This window comes from Stenella coeruleoalba, assembly GCF_951394435.1.
Source record: "Stenella coeruleoalba genome assembly, chromosome: 19".
In the NCBI taxonomy this organism is placed as follows: Eukaryota; Metazoa; Chordata; class Mammalia; order Artiodactyla; family Delphinidae; genus Stenella; species Stenella coeruleoalba.
This window is the reverse complement of record NC_137165.1, coordinates 25,527,387-25,534,630: the sequence shown is the minus strand read 5'-3', so window position 1 is coordinate 25,534,630 and position 7,244 is coordinate 25,527,387. Positions and strand designations below refer to the sequence as shown.

The following is a 7,244-nucleotide window of genomic DNA, read 5'->3' as shown; positions in this document are numbered from 1 at the left end:
AAGAGGGAGGAGCTGTAAATACAGCCACGTACATGCCACATATCTCAGAGGGGCAGGCTCCTGAACACACTGGCTTCATAATATCAGACAGCCTACCAGAATCACAACTAGCTGCTGGACAATCATCGACAGGAAGACACTGAAACTCACCAAAGAAGATACCCCACATCCAAAGACAAAGGAGAAGCCACAATGAGATGGTAGGAGGGGTGCAACCACAGTTAAATCAAATCCCATAACTGCTGGGGGGGTGATGCACAGACTGCAGAACTATACCACAGAAGTCCACTCACTGAAGTGAAGGTTCTGAGCCCAACGTCAGGGTCTCAACCTGGTGGTCTGGCAATGGGAGGAGGAATTCTGAGAGAATCAGACTTGAAGATCAGTGAGACTTGATTGCAGGACTTCAACAGGACTGGGGGAAACAGAGACTCTACTCTTGGAGGGCACACACAAAGTAGTGTGTGCAATGGGACCCAGGGGAAGGAGCAGTGACCCCAGGGGAGATGGAACCACACCTACCTGCTAGTGTTGGAGGGTCTCCTGCAGAGGTGGGTGATGGCTGTGGCTCACCATGGGGACAAGGACACTGGCAGCAGAAGTTCTAGGAAGTACGCCTTGGTGTGAGCCTTCTCAGAGTCGGCCATTAGCCTCACCAAAGAGCCCAGGTAGGCTCCAGTGTTGGGTTGCCTCAGGCCAAACAAACAACGAGGAGGGAACCCAGCCCCACCCATCAGCAGTCAAGCGGATTAAAGTTTTACTGAGCTCTGCCCACCAGAGCAACAGTCAACTCTACCCACCACCAGTCCGTCCCATCAGGAAACTTGCACAAGCCTCTTAGATAGCCTCATCGAGCACAGGGCAGACAGCAGAAGAAAGAAGAACTACAATCCTGCAGCCTGTGGAACAAAAACCACATTCACAGAAAGATAGACAAGATGAAAAGGCAAAGAGCTATGTACCAGATGAGGGAACAAGATAAAGCCCCAGAAAAACAACTAAATGAAGTGGAGATAGGAAACCTACCAGAAAAAGAATTCAGCATAATAATGGGGAAGATGCTCCAGGACCTCGGAAAAAGAATGGAGGCAAAGATTGAGAAGATGTAAGAAATGTTTAACAAAGACCTAGAAGAATTAAAGAACAAACAAACAGAGATGAACAATACAATAACTGAAATGAAAACTACACTAGAAGGAAAAAATAGCAGAATAACTGAGGCAGAAGAATGGATAAGTGACCTGGAAGACAAGATGGTGGAAGTAACTGCTTCAGAGCAGAATAAAGAAAAAAGAATGAAGACAAATGAAGACAACCTAAGAGACCTCTGGGACAACATTAAATGCAACAACATTTGCATTATAGGGGTCCCAGAAGGAGAAGAGAGAGAGAAAGGACCTGAGAAAATATTTGAAGAGATTATAGTTGAAAACTTCCCTAATATGGGAAAGAAAATAACCATCCAAGTCCAGGAAGAACAGAGAGTCACATACAGGATAAACCCAAAGAGAAACACGTCAAGACACACAGTAATCAAAATGGCAAAAATTAAAGACAAAGAAAAATTATTAAAAGCAGAAAGGGAAAAATGACAAATAACATACAAGGGAACTCCCATAAGGTTAACAGCTGATTTCTCAGCAGCAACTCTACAAGCCAGAAGGGAGTGGCATGATATACTTAAAGTGATGAAAGGGAAGAACCTACAACCAAGATTACTCTACCCAGCAAGGACCTCATTCAGATTCAATGGAGAAATCAAAAGCTTAACAGACAAGCAGAAGCTAAGAGAATTCAACACCACCAAAGCAGCTCTACAACAAATGCTAAAGGAAGTTCTCTAAGTGGGAAACACAAGAGAAGAAAAGGATCTACAAAAACAAACACAAAACAATTAAGAAAATGGTCAGAGGAACAAACATATCAATAATTACCTTAAACACGAATGGATTAAATGCTCCAACCAAAAGAAACAGGCTTGCTGAATGGATACAAAAACAAGACCCATCTATATGTTGTCTAAAAGGGACCCACTTCAGACCTGGGGACACATACAGACTGAAAGTGAGGGGATCAAAAAAGATATTCCATGCAAATGGAGATCAAAAGAAAGCTGGAGTAGCAATACTCATATCAGATGAAATAGACTTTAAAATAAAGAATGTTACAAGAGACAAGGAAGGACAGTACATAATGATCAAGGAATCAATCCAAGAAGAAGATATATCCATTATAAATATATATGCACCCAACATAGGAGCACCTCACTACATAAGGCAACTGCTAACAGCTATAAAAGAGGAAATCGACAGTAACACAATAATAGTGGGGAAATTTAACACCTCACATACACCAATGGACACATAATCCAAAATGAAAATAAATAAGGAAACAGAAGCTTTAAATGATGCAATAGACTAGATAGATTTAACTGATATTTTTAGGACATTCCATCCAAAAAACAGCAGATTACACTTTCTTCTCAAGTGCACACAGAACATTCTCTAGGATAGATCACATCTTGGGTCACAAACCAAGCCTCAGTAAATTTAAGAAAATTGAAATCATATCAAGCATCTTTTCTCACCACAATGCTATGAGATTAGACATGAATTACAGGGAAAAAAATGAAAAAAAACACAAGCACATGGAGGCAAAACAATATGATAATAAATAACCAAGAGATCACCAAAGAAATCAAAGAGGAAATCAGAAAATACCTAGAGACAAATGACAATGAAAACACGATGATCCAAAACCTATGGGATGCAGCAAAAGCAGTTCTAAGAGGGAAGTTTATTGTTATACAAGCCTACCTCAAGAAACAAGAAAAATCTCAAACAATCTAACATTACACCTAAAGGAACTAGAGAAAGAAGAACAAGCAAAACCCAAAGTTAGCAGAAGGAAACAAAGCATAAAGATCAGAGCAGAAATAAATGAAACAGAAACCAAGAAAACAATAGCAAAGATCAACAAAACTAAAAGCTGGTTCTTTGAAAAGATAAACAAAATTGATAAACCATTAGCCAGACTCATCAAGAAAAAGACGGAGAGGACAGAAATCAATAAAATTAGAAATGAAAAAGGAGAAATTACAACAGACACCACAGAAATACACAGCATCCTAAGAGACTATGACAAGGAACTTTATGCCAATAAAATGTACAACTGGGAAGAAATGGACAAATTCTTAGAAAGGTATAACCTTCCAAGACTAAACCAGGAAGAAATAGAAAATATGGACAGACGAATCACAAGCACTTAAATTGAAACTGTGATTAAAAACTTTTAACAAACAAAAGTCCAGGACAAGATGGCTGGACAGGGGAATTCTATTAAACATTTAGAGAACAGCTAACACCCATCCTTCTCAAACCCTTCCAAAATATAGCAGAGGGAGGCACACTCCCAAACTCATTCTATGAGGCCACCATCACCCTGATACCAAAACCAGACAAAGATACTACAAAAAAAGAAAATTACAGACCAATATCACTGATGAGTATAGATGCAAAAATCCTCAACAAAATAGTAGGCAACAGAATCCAATAACACATTAAAAGGATCATACACCATGATCAACTGGGATTTATCCAAGTGATGCAAGGATTCTTCAATATACATAAATCATTCAATGTGATAAACCATATTAACAAATTGAAGAATGAAAACCATATGATCATCTCAATAGATGCAGAAAACGCTTATGACAAAATTGAACAACTGTTTATGATAAAAACTCTCCAGAAAGTGGGCATAGAGGGAACCTACCTCAACATAATAAAGGCCATATATGACAAACCCACAGCAAACATAATTGTCAATGGTGAAAAAATGAAAGCATTTCCTCTAAGATCAGGAAGAAGACAAGGATGTCCACTCTCAACACTATTATTCAACATAGTTTTGGATGTCATAGCAATGGCAGTCAGAGAAGAAAAAGAAATAAAAAATACAAATTGGAAAAGAAGAAGTAAAACTGTCACTGTTTGCAGATGACCTGATACTATACATATAGAATGCCAAAGATGCCACCAGGAAACTACTAGAGTAAATCAATGAATTTGGTAAAGTTGCAGGACACAAAATTAATGCACAGAAATCTCTTGCATTCCTATAAACTAATTATGAAAAATCTGAAAGAGAAATTAAGGAAACAATTCCATTTACCATTGCAACAAAAATAATAAAATACCTAGGAATAAACCTACCTAGGGAGACTAAAGACCTATAGGTAGAAAATTATAAGACACTGATGAAAGAAATTAAAGAGGATATCAGGGCTTCCCTGGTGGCACAGTGTTTGAGAGTCTGCCTGCCGATGCAGGGGACACGAGTTTGTGCCCTGGTCCAGGAAGATCCCACATGCTATGGAGTGGCTGGGCCCATGAGCCATGGCCGCTGAGCCTGTGCATCCGGAGCCTGTGCTCTGCAATGGGAGAGGTCACAACAGTGAGAGGCCCTCATAATGCAAAAAAAAAAAGAGGATACCAACAGATGGAGAGATATACCATGTCCTTGGATTGGAAGAATCAATAGGGTGAAAATGACGATACTACCCAAAGCAATGTACAGATTCAATGCAATCTCTATCAAATTACCAATGGCATTTTTTATGGAACTAGAACAAAATGTCTTAAAATTTGTATGGAGACACAAAATACCCCAAATAGCCAAAACAGTCTTAAGGGGAAAAAAAACAGAGCTTGAGGAATCAGACTCCCTGACTTCAGACTATACTACAAAGCTACAATAATCAAGAAACTGGACAGCTACATGTAAAAGAGTGAAATTAGAACACTCCCTAACACCATACACAAAAATAAACTCAAAATGGATTTGAGACCTAAATGTAAGACTGGACACTATAAAACTCTTAGAGGAAAACATAGGAAAAACACTCTTTGACATAAATCACAGCAAGATCTTTTTTGATCCACCTCCTAGAGTAATGGTAATAAAAACAAAAATAAACAAATGGGACCTAATGAAATTTAAAAGCTTTTGCACAACAAAGAAAGCCATAAAGAAGATGAAAAAACAACCCTCAGAATGGGAGAAAGTATTTGCAAATGAATCAACAGACAAAGGATTAACCTCCAAAATATATAAACAGCTCATGCTGCTCAATATTAAAAATACAAACAACCCAATCAAAAATGGGTAGAAGACCTAAATAGACATTTCTCCAAAGAAGACATACAGATGGCCAAGAAGCACAGGAAAAGCTGCTCAACGTCACAAATTATTAGAGAAATGCAAATCAAACTACAATGAGGGATCACCTCACACCAGTTAGAATGGTCATCATCAGAAAATATACAAACAACAGATGCTGGAGAGTGTGTGGAGAAAAGGGAACCTTCTTGCACTGTTGGTGGGAATGTAAACTGCTACAGCCACTATAGAGAACAGTATGGAAGTTCCTTTAAAAAACTAAATATAGAATTACCATATGATCCAGCAATCCCACTACTGGGCATATATCCAGAGAAAACCATAATTCAAAAAGACACATGCACCACAATGTTCATCGCAGCACTATTTACCATAGCCAAGTCATGGAAGCAACTTAAGTGCCCAGCGACAGACAAATGGATAAAGAAGATGTGGTACATATATACAATGGAATATTACTAAGCCATAAAAAGGAATGAAATTGGGTCATTTGTAGAAAAGTGGATGGATCTAGAGACTGTCATACAGAGTTAAGTAAGTCAGAAAGAGGAAAACAAGTATCATATATTAATGCATATATGTGGAACCTAGAAAAATGGTACAGATGAACCTGTTTGCAGGGCAGAAATTGAGACACAGATGTAGAGAACAAACATATGGACACCAAGGGGGAAAAGCAGTGGGGGGTTGAGGGTGGTGGTGTGATGAATTGGGCGATTGGGATTGACATGTATACACTGATGTGTATAAAATTGATGACTAATAAAGACCTGCTGTATAAAAAAATAAATAAAATAAAATTCAGAAAAAAAATCAGACAGCCTGTTTGTTCACAATATTAAAAGGCATCTGGAATTAGCTACAGTAAGGGATTGAAAGTTGCCTGAAGAATGGACACAGAAAGGCTGTGTCTGTGGATGCCATGTCATTTGGGATGGTGGAGCTGCTGGGCCTTCCTAATGACCACTGTCTTGCAAAAAGTGCAGAAAAGGGAGGGATGGTTTTATTCATCTTCCATCATTCCTTTCACTGGGTCCTTCTGTCTCATCTCATCCAGCTGTCTCTTTGTCTCTTCTTCCATCCTTCAAATGTTCTCCATAGTCAGATCAACCCAGTTATTGATCCAACAGAATAGCTGCTTGTGGAAGTTTGTAAACAGATGTCTCTCTTGCTTATGTATAAAATTTTCCACTTTGTTCTGTAGGCCCCACCCCTTGAACTTGACAGTATCCAGTTTATATGCACACAAGTATGGGCAGTCTTTCTGATTTACAAGTTCTTATTTCCAATTGGGGTCAAGGATCCTCGGCCTGTTTTGATAGATAAAAATTTTTCTGGATCTTCCTCTGCCTTGTAATTCTGTCTAAGTACTTCACTTTAATCTGCAATGTCTGTATATATGGCTTCCACGTGTTTCCATGCCTCAGGCTCCAGTTTATGCACATTTTCCTGGGTGCCAAGATCTGGTTTATGCCAGGTTTCCATTTTAATCAGACAGTATTCTTTCAGGTACTCATTTGTAATAACAATTCTGTAATAAAAGTAGTCATTACATGCTTTTTCATATATCCAGGGCTCCATCTGGGGCCAGCATTCCAACAAACGTGGGCACTTTGCCCTGTAAGTGGTAGATCTTGTGCATGTACTGGCCTTTCTCACCGTTCTTTTCATAGGTCTCATTCACCAGAACCTCCACACTTTCACCACCACCCATTCCCATTTTCCCTGGCCTCCACCACAGAATACAGCTGCCCTACTTGACACTCTTCTACAGACGCAGGTAGGATGACTCCATACTCCTTGAACAGCATCATGTTGCTTCCAGCTCAAGGGTTGCCCACTGCCTGCCCAGCTTCCCACGGCTTCTTGGCAGCCCCTCTCCTGGTGGTCCAGACTGCTGCCTGTGTGGTTTCATCATGGTCTGCTGTCCCCACAGCTCTCTCTGCTGTCACCTCACCGGATCCTGCTGCCCCAGCCTCACCCCCTCCCGCCATTTATTTCTTTTAAAAATAAGCCCAGGTAATTTTTACAGAACTGTGCTTTTATTTTGTATGTGGTGCAGT

At 39.6% G+C, this 7,244-nt stretch overlaps 1 pseudogene across 1 annotated transcript; it reads right to left on the bottom strand.

Moving 5' to 3' along the window:
* Positions 1-5,821: 5,821 nt before the first annotated feature.
* LOC307177024 (phosphatidylinositol transfer protein alpha isoform-like) lies at positions 5,822-6,995 on the bottom strand (annotated as a pseudogene). The gene has a single exon. The product of its transcript is annotated as a phosphatidylinositol transfer protein alpha isoform-like (transcript).
* Between the last annotated feature and the right edge of the window lie 249 nt (positions 6,996-7,244).